The sequence below is a fragment of the Gigantopelta aegis genome, chromosome 6 (assembly GCF_016097555.1).
Source record: "Gigantopelta aegis isolate Gae_Host chromosome 6, Gae_host_genome, whole genome shotgun sequence".
Taxonomy (NCBI): domain Eukaryota; kingdom Metazoa; phylum Mollusca; class Gastropoda; order Neomphalida; family Peltospiridae; genus Gigantopelta; species Gigantopelta aegis.
In genome coordinates, this window is record NC_054704.1 from 98,049,685 (window position 1) to 98,064,506 (window position 14,822).

Sequence of the window (14,822 nt, forward strand, 5' to 3'; positions counted from 1 at the left end):
GACAGTAACAAGCTGAATGAAATTGCGAAAAATCATCAGTACTAGTAAACTAGTAAACCATATGACCAAGTTTGCACCAAACAACCTACAAAATAATTCATAAAATTTGTTTATGAATAATTTACCATACTCAATACAACAAGGGTTCGCGTGTTACGGAAACGGTTGGTGATAAATGTCACAAAACTAATTTGTGTGTGGTAACGTGAGGGCAGGGTGACACGACTTGGCTTCCGCACGTTCCTTGAGTTGTTATATTGCTTTTGTGTAGCAGAAGATTAGGGATCATCTCAAAACTGAATGATGCAAAAATAAATAAAATGATGTAAATAAGACGAAATCATTTCGACTCTCCTTGAACCCCCATCCCCTTGAAAAAATTAATATATATATATATATATATATATATATATATATATATATATATATATATATAATATATATATATATTAATTATAAATAGCATCAACGATTATTTCGCATAATACTGGAACATTCGAGATGGTCATGATCATAGGGTTTAACGTTCACATTCAGAGCAAGCATGGGTAACGCACGCCAGTCATGGGCACAGGTGTCGACTTCCGCCGGCTCCTCCGTCCAGGACAGGAATTCCAAATAGACTTCTAGGTGATCATATACCTCCTCAAGAAGAACATGGTACCAAATTCGCTAAATAGAGAGGTTTCGATCGCACACGGTTAGTATGACTACGAATAGGAGCTATGACGTCATTATTTTCTGCGCTTTTATGACGTTTTCCTCTGAAACGCTAACTGTACACATGTCTTCACAGATATCGAGCTTGCTACACGTAAGTAAAAAACGGATAGACAATAGTAGTCTATTTAATATTTCGAAAACCACAGATCATGAAACTTGTTAATTTAAGGTCTGTTTATTCTCTTGGTGTGAATATTTAATATATGTTTGATTGTTTTGAAAGCTGTTCTTGTTACTTTAGCATGGGCGGATCCAGGAAATATTTTTAGGGGGGGACCAAAAAAGAAGGGCACATTGACTCGTCAAAAGGGCACCTTACTACAAGTTTTGATATTTACAATTAATATGAATTCCTACAGTTCTACGTCATAATATAATAGCAATAATGAAGTAAATTGGCGTCACTCGCGTTAGAACCTCAATGGGGCCCCATTGAGACTCAATAACACAGACACATATCTGCAAGCTTGCGCATGTACACGAAAATCTTGATTTCATTTATCTACAATATAATTATTGTTTACTTAAAAAAAAAAAAATTCTACAAACAAAAAGGGCACTTGGGCATTTTGAGGGCACTTGAACAATTTTTTGGGGGGGGGGGACGCGTCCCCCTGGTCCCCCCCCTTGGATCCGCCCATGTTTAGAAATAAAAGATTTATTTATTTATTTATTTATTACTTAATTTAGTTTTATTTTATTGTTTGTTAGCATGCTTGAAAAATGTCATTCCCCATTCTTCTTTCCTGTGTTGTGTGTATGGGTGGGGGGGGGGGGGGGGCGTGTGTGTGTGTGTGTTTTTTTGTTTCCATAAATAAAATCATTAGAGAAAAGAATGTATATTCTGTCAATGTCTTCATTTTCAATTGCGAAACGAAGCAGCTCACTGGACGCCGCCATTTTAATTTTCGCCCTCTACTATACGTAACTGTTAATGTGATCGAAACCTCTTGTAAACGGGACACCCTAATCTGAATGACAAAGACAAATATCAACAATGAATGCTCCCTTCTTACAAACTGAATGACAGTCTTGGAAGGGCTAATGATTTCTTTGTGTATGCATATATACATGACCGTGTGTGTGTATTATATCTTTTTTCTCTTAGTTTTTGGAGTTGCACATGCTGTGCAGTAATATTTCAGATAACTGAAAAATAACTAACAGCATCTGTTATATTACTTTAAAAATGGAATGACAACAATATAATTTAATCTGAATAATAGACAATTCAGCAGTTAAAATAAACTTTATTCAGCACTAGTTCTGATAATGATAACAATTGCAGTAGAATGGTTTGTGGCAAAAGTTGACAAAGACAATATTACTCGAAGTTTAGAATTTTTTTCATTTCAGAAAAAACCCAATTACTTAAGGTATCAAAATGTGTCCAAAATTTATTCTGGAAAGATGTAGTCAATAATTATGCATTACTACAGGAAAATTAATTTCAAAATGAAAACCAATCTATACAAACCTCACTACTAAATTTTATTCCACCTAAAATAATTAAACAGTTCCTACATTGGTATGAAAAGGGTCTAAAATAGGTATGTGATTTATTTACACCGAATGGTATGATAAAGCGATTCATAAGAGTTAAACATGAATATAACCTAAATGGTAATTATTTACTATACTTTAAAATACTTTAATATATTCTAAAATATTGGTTACGCAAAATAAAAGGACATATATTAACTTTGAAAACCCCAGATAATGATAATATTTTTAAAAGAATGCAAAAATCGAAAAGCTGTAACTTTATTTACTATTTATATATAAAATCAAAAGTGTTTTCTACATTACATACGTAACATAGTGCGAATAAATGGTCACAAAAACTTAATAGAAATATTACTGAAGGTCGTTTGTCAAAATGTTTTGAAATTATAAAACAAATTACCCCTAACATTAAAACACAAAACTTTCAATTCAAGCTCATACATCGTATTTTGACAACAAATACCTATCTCTGTATGTGTGGCATACAGGCGGATAATAAATGCAGTTTTTGTGCTAACGAACCAGAATCTTTGGAACATATATTTTTCTATTGCCCTCACTCTAATCAAATATGGAAAACATTTGAAATTTAGCTCGAAACAAAGATAGAATCAGTTATTAAATTAAATATTCAAGATGTTTTGGTGGGTATCCCTAGTCAAAGCATTTTAATAAATCATCTACTTGTTATACTTAAAAGATACATATATACATGTAGTTGTAAAAATAAAGAAAAACTACCAAAATTTATGGAAGCTCGTAGTTTTATAAAATATTATCGAACAATAGAAAAATATATTTTAGGGTACAATGAAGACCGCTTCACAGGAAAATGGGGGCATTTTACCTCTTTAAAATTAAAAAAAGTCCATTAATTCCACTTAGTTTATTTTTACGCTAATGGAAATATTCTTTCCTTAATTGTCTTACTAATATAACTGTCCTCCATGACTTTGCCGATCCCTATCATGTTACACTGTGATGGAAAGAAATGTTTTATTTAACGACGCACTCAACACATTTTATTTACGGTTATATGGTGTCAGGCAAATGGTTAAGGACCACAAAGATTTTGAGAGGAAACCCGCTGTCGCCACTTCATGGGCTACTCTTTCCGATTAGCAGCAAGGGATCGTTTATTTGCACTTCCCACAGGCAGGATAGCACAAACCATGGCCTTTGTTGAACCAGTTATGGATCACTGGTCGGCGCAAGTGGTTTACACCTACCCATTGAGCCTTGCGGAGCACTCACTCAGGGTTTGGAGTCGGTATCTGGATTTAAAAAAAACCATGCCTCGACTGGGATCCGAACCCAGTACCTATCAGCCTCTAGACCGATGACCTAACCACGACGCCAACGAGGCCGGTACATTGTAATAGATGTACATAGCTATTTTTAATTATTATTATTTTGCGATGTTATTTCTTATAATAAGATGTATGATATTTATTATGTATATGTGTGTGTATAGTATACCCAAGCCACGGACCGCTTTTCATGAAAATGGCATTGAAATCTGAGTGTTGCGTGTTGTCGATAGAAAAAACGCAATAGTTCATTGAAACTGCAGTTTTGCTTGTATTTTACATTAGTAATTTTAAGATATCAAAAGATAAAAAAAATAAAAATAGACACTGCACGTTTAAATACTTTGCTATTGTTTTGTTTAAAATAAAATTAACATAATGTTAAATGATTTAGATGTTGTATTTGATTAAAAATTCCATGTTGAATTAATGACTTAATGTTCAGTTCATGATCATTCATGTTAACTATTTAATACCTTGTGTTAAAAATGGTAACAATTGATCTAGTATTGCTGCTAATTGCATAAACATCAATACATATTTTCATTTTTGGATGAAATACAATAGATCCATCTTCATTCTGTATGCATAATATACAGTTTGAGATTTTAGTCCAGTTCTCATATACCATAGATAGATTATGCTAATGAGGGTTGATTGGTGGGACCCATTCAGCAACAAAGACCTTTACATTGTTTCCCCAATTAAACCCCACTAAATTGTATAACAGTATTTCACCAATTGGTCCATAATGATTAAGCCACTTCGTACACATTTTATAAATATGTAGGAGCTGCAACACCAAAAGAACACAATTGTTTCAACTGGATTGCTCAGAGCACTCTGCAAACCTGATACTGATCAAGTATATGCCCTGATAAACAGTCAGCATGAAACCATCGCCTACACATACAAGGCACTTGAACCGAGTTAAAATAAACGTTTCCACTGCATGAGGAAACATTACAATGTGACCAATCTTTGCTAAGCTTTAAATCATCGATGTTTTTGACAAGCACATTTGTTAAAGCACAGTCTGTGACAACAACATTCTCTGGAGTTAATCTAGGTATGGGCTTGAAACCATGTCTCCTTGACCTCCTGTCAGTCCTAGGAAGAATGGTCTTATGCATGTATCCAGTAAAAATAGTCAGCTGTAGCCATCGTCTTGCAAAGTTGCTGTCAATAATTCCAAAAGATTTCTTTGCAACAAGACTGTATGCAATAACGATTGCATATACACCACAATCAAAACCATTCGGTTGATGAATTGTGTCACTTGAAAACTTGCACTTCCATTGGGAATAGTTGAATGGTGCATCTGCTATGTGGTGAGCAGCAGCTACAATCCACAGTAGTATGTAAAATATCTCTTCTAGCCGACATGATGCTTTGCAACCCAAAGAATCAAACAAAATCCAGTCCCTCTATTTAATGTTAATGATTCCCATACACCAGTGCGTTTCTGTTCCTCTAGGATCCAAATTGATGGGAATTATAAGGATATCCTTGCTGAGAGCTTGATTCCTTGTGAGAAAGGCATAAGTGACATCATCATTTCCCATGGCAGCAGTTTGATGAATAAAGGTGAGTCACAGCAAATAAGAATATGAATTTGTGAAAGATTGAAGCATTGATTTATGCATTCATCAATGGCATCACAACAAAGCCAAACTCCAGGCTCTAAGGTAGCAATTGCTCTCTATATATATTCGGGGACACCAGGTTTTGATTGCAACAGTTCATCAAATATGTCACCTTGATCTTCCTTCCATGGGTGTGGATTAGAATGACATTTTGGAGATTGATCACACTGGTTTGGTTATGTCGGTTTGGGTGAAGGGTGGTTGCATTTTCTTTTATACATGGCAACAAAGTTCATGATTTATATATGCATTTGTTCTATTGTTGCCAGTTCAAAACAGAAGATGAAAGAATGACTCCACACATCAATCGATCTGATGGTCATTGTTATTAACAACATTATGGCTATATGTAAAAGACTATTTTTCTAGTGATTCAGTTGTATGCATTTGTACAGAGTTCTTCCAAGTCTATCATTCATATTAAATTATAGTGTTGTCATTCCATTTCTAAAATAATATGACACTGACAGATGATGTGAGCTATTTTCCAATTTCCTGAAATATTAAGTACTCTGCAGCATGTGAGACTCATAACAATGTAAGGTAAACAAGATATAATATACACATACACCAACAAATCATTAGCCCTTCCAATATTGTCATTATGTTTGTCATTCCATTTCTAAAAGTGATATGATAGATACTGTTAAACTTGTATGTGTACTTCGATGATCAGCATTTATACATTGTTCTTACTAGTCTGTCATTCCACTTCTGAAGTGATGTGATAGACCCTGTTAACGATCTAGTGATTAAGTTGTATGCATTTGTACAGAGTTCTTCCAAGCCTATCACTCAGATTAAAGTTATGTATATTAATACATTAAAATAATACAAAGGGAAGTAATATTAAATACATGGTCAGATTTATATGCACATACCAAAACTATTAGCGCTTCCATGTACTATTTTATTTTACATTCCATTTCAGAAAGTAATGACAGATACCATGGATACATATTTTCAATTTTCTTAAATATTATTAGTGCATAGTATTTGGGACTATGCAAACAAATTAAGTCAATAAATTGTGTATGCACACATTTTTTTTGTTACAGAGGGTTTTTTAATTGTTTTGTTTTTTAAATCCCGTTTAAATTAGCAGACATTGTTATTGTTTAATAAAAAAAAAAACCTTGTAAAAACCGACGAAATGGTGATTCTATAAATGACATCCTCCCAAAGACGAAATAATTTCTTTTGTTTTTCTTTTTTTCTGTTTTAATAATTCAACTTTGAGACGATCCCTTATCAATAGCCAGTATTTCATTCCAATTACTATGTGTTTTGTACATACATCATTTAACGATCTTTATATAAAAAATTTTAAAGTTTCCGTCTGACATATAATGTTTCAGTACGTCTCGCAGTGCCGTCTAATAACGTCTGGTCGGGAGAGTTGTGTTTTAAAAGAAATCCTTTTTAAATGACAAGGACACAAAGGAGACAGATTACATTGGTTGGTGGTGACGAGTCCAGCAGAACTCTTTGCTGGCATGATACAAACTATAAAATTGAAACAAACAAATCCAAATAATAATAATAAAATCGATATGTGATTTAGAGGTGCTGAAATATTTTTTGTATGAATCTCGAGCCTAAGGATCCATTAATAATTATTATTTCAATGAACGTATAAACCGGAGGGTGGGTGGCTGGGGCGTAATTAATACCACACGTCTTTAAAGGGACTATCCTCAGTTTTCTGCAATTGTTACGATGTTGCCGACTAACAGACCTCTTCACTACTGCATAACATATTTGTGGCTGTAAGTATTTCTGGCCATCCTAGTGTTTCAACTAGATCAAACTTCTTTTTTCCCTAGTTTATATTTTTTCGTACGTACTTGTACCAATCCACTTTGGTCTACTTACAAATATTAGGACGATCAGAGATACATTAAATATACAGAAACTGATACGTACGAAATGATTGGAATTTAATATGTAACACCGTTAGTTTAAAAAACTAAATTTATTCGGTGTAAACTCAGACCAGTCCTTTAAAGAAACATTCCTGAGTTTGCTACATTGTAAAATGTTTCCGACTAATAAAATAGTTCTGCGATTAAACTTACATATCAAATATATTTTCCTGCATAACATATCAGTGTCTGTATATTCAATGTGTTTCTGATCGTCTTAATATTTGTAAGAAGCCCAAACTGGATTCGTACGTACGAAAAAAATTTATTTTAGGAAATAAAATGAAATTTACGCTAGTACAAATATGAGAACGATCAGAAACACGTTTAATATACAGCCACTAATATGTTATGCAGGAAAATATATTTGATATGTAATTACAATCGTTAAAAAGTCTCTGTTAGTCGATAACATCTCAAAAAGTCCAGCAAACTCAGGAATGTCCCTTTAACACAATCACAAACATGTGCTATAAAACTATTCCCAATAAAAACCAACATTTTAACGTCCGATTTTAGAAGGGGGTAAAATTACTACAAACTATACTGAACCATAAGAGAAACGCAAATATTAATTCTCTTTGAATCCCAATACTTTTTGCATCTATCAAAATGATCAATGCCTTGTGAACAATGTAGGCCCAGTTTGACAATATATAACCGAATCACTTGTACCAAACAAAAAATGCATGTGTATGCATATATATATATATATATATACTCAAAGACTATGAAAACGCACCTCTTAGAAAATGTTTCATAATGTCTTGTCAAGGAAATTAAAATTGCTGAATATTTCAAATTATAATAATGATAGCATAGAAAATGTAAAAATGAAAAAAGTTGTAAAATTGTTTGAATAGAATTTTATTAATGTGTTGATGAATTTATTACTCAATGAAATTAAAATGTAACATCAGATTACAAAGATGTCTCTAAATGTCAGTATCGTGTGTGTCCTCCACGTGTGGCTATGCAAAGCGTACATCGTCTTCTCATAGAGGTGACCAGATTTTGGAAGAATGTCTGTGGAATTCTCGTCCATTCTCGCACCAAAGCGTCCTCTGGACAATCGCAACCCAATTTCGTCCCACACGTGTTCAATGGGTCCCATATCAGGTGCCATTGCATGACGTTGATGTGACTACATTGCAAAAACTGCATGCATATACTTGCAGTGTGCGGACGAGCATTGTCTCGCTGCAAAATCTCTAATTCTGGATGGGCACGAAAATGGGGGATAACTATCGGCCGTAGAACGTGATCTCTGTAATTCACAGCAGTAAGACGTTCTCTCCAAATGTACAGGGGAGTCCGGTGATGGTATCTAAAACCTCCCTATGATGGATTTAAAAACACAGCAATCTGCGTGTGATAGAGATGGAACATGCTTTCATCTGTGAAAAGGCCTTGCCTCCACTGCAATCTACGCTAGTTGTGATGTTGCTGTGCCCACTGCCGAGTCAAAATTGATCCAATGTAAGGTTGTCTTGCACGTAGTCCGGCGGCTCGTAATCGACGTCGTACCATGATGGGAGCTATTGGTCCGAGCTGTACGTGTTGATGTTCGGAAACGGTCGCGTAAATGAAGCAGCCGTATATGACGGTCTTGGGCTGGTGTCGTAACGCGTTGTGTACGCACCTGGTCTCGGTCGAATCCCTTGTAACTCCAGTCTGTCTGTACCTTACCTCTAATCGTGTAATTGTCGCATGGCGACAATTAAATCGTCTGGCTATCTCTCTGGCAGAAATTCCTGCTGCTAATAGACCTATTGCGTGGTTACGTTGATTTCAAGAAAGTCTAGACATCGTGGATTTGTCACGGTGAAAGTTAGGTAAACTAACGTCATAGATTCGTGATTGTGTTATTATGCAAAGGAGAATGTTGCACATGAATTCAACTTTTCAAGTGAAAAACCGGCGTCGTGGTTAGGCCATCGGTCTACAGGCTGGTAGGTACTGGGTTCGGATCCCAATCGAGGCATGTAAACCACTTGCACAGACCAGTGATCCATAACTGGTTCAACAAAGGCCATGATTTGTGCTATCCTGCCTGTGGGAAGCGCAAATAAAAGATGCCTTGCTGCTAATCGGAAATAGCCCATGTAGTGGCGACAGCGGGTTTCCTCTCAAAATCTGTGTAGTCCTTGACCATATGTCTGACGCCATATAACCGTAAATAAAATGTGTTGAGTGCGTCGTTAAATAAAACATTTCTTTCTTTCTTCTTTCAAGTGAAAAATACGCGTTTTGGCATTTTGGCATCTGGCACTATTGCATTTGTATTAAAAAGAATTCCGAAACAAACAAAGGTGATGATTATGAATTACTGAAATGCAATTCCTGTTTAATAAATTGCCTAAAACAACATATATCTGCACAAAAAATAGGTGGTGCGTTTCCATAGTCTTAATATTCGCGGTTCTTCTGTTGTTCAGTATAACAGTGCAGTTTGTACGCTCATGGTCATTTTGGTAACTGAACGAGCCGCAACAGGACACTGTTAGCATTGTTAATTCCACACGTCTATAACCAGTAGATCTTTTACACAGTGTCGGGATCAGATCAATGTCCGGATGATAAATAATTAAGAGAAGAACATGGCCTGTGGAATTGTTTCTAGAATCTAGAAACCTTTTTTATACGGAAACACGACTGACAGTGGCATGGCATGTAGCTGGGACCAACATGTTTTTGTTTTGTTTTCGGGGTTTTGTTTGCTTATTTTACAGATGCACATAAATAAGCAACATCGAATATAGTATGGAATTGAATATACTGTATATAGTCCGTCCCATCATTCTATAAACATGGTTTTCGTAAATAATTTCAGTTTGGTTTCACGTAATAAAAAACGTGAAAGTGTTTTGGAAATAATGCTAAAAAGTATTACTATTTTTGTGTGCAATTTACAAATCAATCGGCTAATAAATAAATAACTTGTAGTTAATTCCATAGTATGAAAAAGGGGTCCCTGTGGGACGGACTATATGTTATATTTATTTACAACTATTCTACTAATGTTTCATTTATAAATTTGTACTTTCAAAGTAAGCCCTCGGCCACTGATGCACCAAGCGACACACATCCCATGGGCATGGCGTGCATATATATAGAACTGATCAGAATCCTTCATAGAAATAAAGGGTGTCACTGTCGCAAATTCCTTTTGCTGAAGGCAGATACTTTTATTTTAATAATTATCTAGGCGACATAATCTCTGATATGTAAAGCTAACACTAGTGTTTACTATCCATTAAAACACATCCTCTCCCTACTAAGTCCTGTTAGGATTGTCAGACGGGCCACCTTTTGCAAAATGAACCTACATTGTCACAAAACAAACCTTCCTGATTTCTCGCGCTATTACGTAGTCTGTTTAACATTGATTAGGGCTTACAGTAATCAGAGTCATAAGGGAACTTGGGATAATAAGCCTCTCGTTCGTAATAAACCATTATGTATAAAACCATTTTTGTTCCGCGGTCGCCAGACAACATGTTATAGGTCATCAGGTTAAGCTGCTCCACTGTATGCTAAATGTAAGATAGTCATAGTCCGTACTGTACTACTATTTCCTTTGTGTTTCTTTCTTCTAAAAAAAACACCAAAACCAATATTCCCTAAACAAATAGCAATCAACAAACAACAAACAAAACACGAAAACAGTAAAGGAAATCAACAACCCCATTTATTGCCCGTTGAACTAATCAGATAGATTTTGCACGAGGAACATTCCATATCAAATCAGTCAAGAATATCCATGATCCATTTCAACTCTCATGAAACTTAGTGTTTGAGTTTACATTCGTGAGTTATGATTACTGTATACATTTGAAATCAATCTGACCTTTCATTCTAGAGATATAGTTTGATTCGACCTTGCCACCTTGTTTTTTGGCCGACATACAGCTGTGATTTTGGGGTTATTTCAAAGCTTTTATATGTATCTTATATATGTATAGATGATGAATAACACCAACAAATGAAGAAAACATTATTGATCTATATCTCTGGACTGAAACATCAGATTGAGATGAAATTATAGTTTCATGAACCAGGCTCATCGACATTAAAGATGACCCATGTACATTTCATCATGTTTTTTATTGATCTGATTTGTCCCACGAGTATATTCATTTTAACTCCATGTTCGTGCTTATAGCCAATTACAATTCAAGCACGCTGTCCTGAGCATATAGCTATCAGAACCATTTCGACGGGCCATAGTTTTCGGTCTGTATTCTCTGTTCCTTCCACACAGATCTTGTTTTGTCATCTCTGCCTGAACCTGTCTGAGCCAGATGTAAGTCCAGTCAACCGCTTGTTGGTAACGTCCGCTAGATTGGTTTATGCGCTTCACGTTAAATCAAATGGCCACGTCAGGAACTAGTCAAATAGTACTGGTACTAACCATTTCATATTTTGTCCTATAAGTTCCACGTGGCCGTCTACCTGTTGATTTCTAGAAGACTTGGTATGCCCTGTGCTGCCTATAGGTACGTGCATACAAAAGATCCTTTGCAGATCCATGCTACTGAAAATACTTTAAAACATTTTATCTGAGTCACTGACCACTGATGGGCGGAATCTAGACCACTGGTAAAGCGTTCTAGTATCGAACCCAGTCGGTTGGCCTAGTTCTCGTTCCAACCAGTATATCAAAGACCGTGTTATGTGCTATCCTGTCTGTGGGGTGGTGTATATAAGAATCCCTTGCTACTAATGGGAACATTTTGATGGCTTCCTCTCTAAGACTATGTATATAAAAAACTGCCAAATGTTCGACATCCAATAGCTGATGATTAACAAATCAATATGATCTAGAGGTGTCATTAAACAAAACAAACTCTGACCAGTAATTGTGTGCTGTATTCGCCAATCGCATGTAGAATGCTGTCACCCGTGCACTCGGTGAGGAATAACATCGCAGTTGTGTGTGCGTGTGTGTGTGTGTGTGAGGTTACACAAACATTCTTGGCGAAAAATGTAAAGTAAACAAATTGCTCGTCGAGAGAAAGAGAGAGAGAGAGAGAGAGAGAGAGAGAGAGAGAGAGAGAGAGAGAGAGAGAGAGAGAGAGAGAGAGAGCAGCACTAGGAAGGTGCCAAAAAGTGGGGGGGGGGGGGGGCAGGACTTTTATATTTACACTATTATAAAGCAAATATAAAGCAAAATATCTGAAAAGTGGGGGGCACATGCCTCCTTGCCTACCCGCTTCATACGCCAATGGGGGGGGGGGGGAGAGAGAGAGAGAGAGAGAGAGAGAGAGAGAGAGAGAGAGAGAGAGAGAGAGAGAGAGAGACCCAGAAACCTGCACGAACAATGTAAAGTATATACTGCTAGCCTCAAATATAACGAAGTGGTTGAGCGGAACAACGCCTTGCTAGTCGAGGAAGGACGGTATGTCACAGGCAGGCGGATACACCACAGTCTATTATCCGGTAGTACATCTATGGCACTGAAGTTACAGCGCGTGAACGCGGTCTGTATTCATTTCGACATGTCTATTTGAGAAACTGTCTGCTTCCACGGAAAGAGTGTAGATTTACAACAGGATTGCTGTGTTTAGTCGTGACAAATTGGTGACAGGGCGATAGTTATTTCACGGCTACTTTGTTTGTGCTGCTCTGGGAAATCAATTCGTTGTGAAAGTGGTTAAGGGTGATCCATTTTAACTGTGTATTTTCTATTTCAGTGGTTTTCCAAGAATGAAGCCGTCGAAATGAATACAGATTTTACAAGATGCAGTCTTTAGAATCTGTAAAAATATGTATTTAAGCAGTTACAAGAGATCATCCAATCCTGTTTCGTATCTTTGACGCGACATTCGTCGCTTTCTTTTGACTGGCCACTCAGATTTAAGTTACATACAAATGCAGCTTTGAGAAAGGATGTTATATACTTTTCGATTTAAGCAATGACGAAATATTCCAGGTACATGTACTTTTTAAAAAGGGTTCTCTCAGATTTAACACATCTATCCACAGTCGTGGGTTTACATTTTTACCACGACTTATATTTATATACATTATACGGTGGCGGGAATCGATGATTAAGAAAAAATCGAGGAAATAGGTTCGACTGTCAGGAAACAAGAAAGCCACAAATAGCTTGGGCGGCCATTATGTTGGGCTCTGCATATATAGCACAGTGGCAAAGTGATTCAGTCGATAGTCTATCATCGTTGACACAATTAAATACTGTTTATTTTTGTATCATCCCCCCTCCCACCCCCAACCCCCACCTTATCTTCAGATCTCCCTGTATGTCTGTGTGCTGCAACACGAAGGCAGTGAAGAACTAGTATCACGAACGCTAGTTATGAAGGCATTGAAGAACTAGTATCACGAACGCTAGTTATGAAGGCATTGAAGAACTAGTATCGCGACAGCTAGTTGTGAAGGCATTGAAGAACTAGTATCACGAACGGTAGTTATGAAGGCATTGAAGAACTAGTATCGCGAACAGCTAGTTATGAAGGCAGTGAAGAACTAGTATTGCGACAGCTAGTTATGAAGGCAGTGAAGAACTAGTATTGCGACAGCTAGTTATGAAGGCAGTGAAGAACTAGTATCACGAACGCTAGTTATGAAGGCATTGAAGAACTAGTATCACGAACGCTAGTTATGAAGGCAGTGAAGAACTAGTATCACGAACGCTAGTTATGAAGGCATTGAAGAACTAGTATCGCGAAAGCTAGTTATGAAGGCAGTGAAGAACTAGTATTGCGACAGCTAGTTATGAAGGCAGTGAAGAACTAGTATTGCGACAGCTAGTTATGAAGGCATTGAAGAACTAGTATCACGAACGGTAGTAATGAAGGCACTGAAGAACCAGTATCGCGAACGCTAGGTATGAAGGCGTTGACGAACTAGTATCACGACAGCTAGTTATGAAGGCATTGAAGAACTAGTATTGCGACAACTAGTTATGAAGGCATTGAAGAACTAGTATCACGAACGGTAGTTATGAAGGCAGTGAAGAACTAGTATTGCGACAGCTAGTTATGAAGGCAGTGAAGAACTAGTATTGTGACAGCTAGCTATGAAGGCATTGAAGAACTAGTATCATGAACGCTAGTTATGAAGGCAGTGAAGAACTAGTATTACGACAGCTAGTTATGAAGGCATTGAAGAACTAGTATCGCGAACGCTAGTTATGAAGGCGTTGAAGAACTGGTATCACGAACGGTAGTTATGAAGGCATTGAAGAACTAGTATTGCGACAGCTAATTATGAAGGCAGTGAAGAACTAGTATTGCGACAGCTAGTTATGAAGGCATTGAAGAACTAGTATTGCGACAACTAGTTATGAAGGCATTGAAGAACTAGTATCACGAACGGTAGTTATGAAGGCAGTGAAGAACTAGTATCACGAACACTAGTTATGAAGGCAGTGAAGAACTAGTATCACGAACGCTAGTTATGAAGGCAGTGAAGAACTAGTTTCACGAACGCTAGTTATGAAGGCATTGAAGAACTAGTATCGCGACAGCTCGTTATGAAGGCAGTGAAGAACTAGTATTGTGACAGCTAGCTATGAAGGCATTCAAGAACTAGTATCACGAACGGTAGTTATGAAGGCAGTGAAGAACTAGTATCACGAACGGTAGTTAGGAAGGCATTGAAGAACTAGTATTGCGACAGCTAGTTATGAAGGCAGTGAAGAACTAGTATCACGAACGCTAGTTATGAAGGCATTGAAGAACTAG

General features: G+C 36.7%; 1 long non-coding RNA gene across 1 annotated transcript in view; it reads left to right on the forward strand.

The window, feature by feature from the left end:
• Window positions 1-771: 771 nt before the first annotated feature.
• LOC121374209 overlaps window positions 772-14,822 on the forward strand; it is a 47,201-nt gene continuing 33,150 nt past the window's right edge. Inside the window, exons 1-2 of the long non-coding RNA XR_005958201.1 lie at window positions 772-814; window positions 5,017-5,126. This is a non-coding gene — a long non-coding RNA (uncharacterized LOC121374209). The remainder of the gene's footprint in view (window positions 815-5,016; window positions 5,127-14,822) is intronic.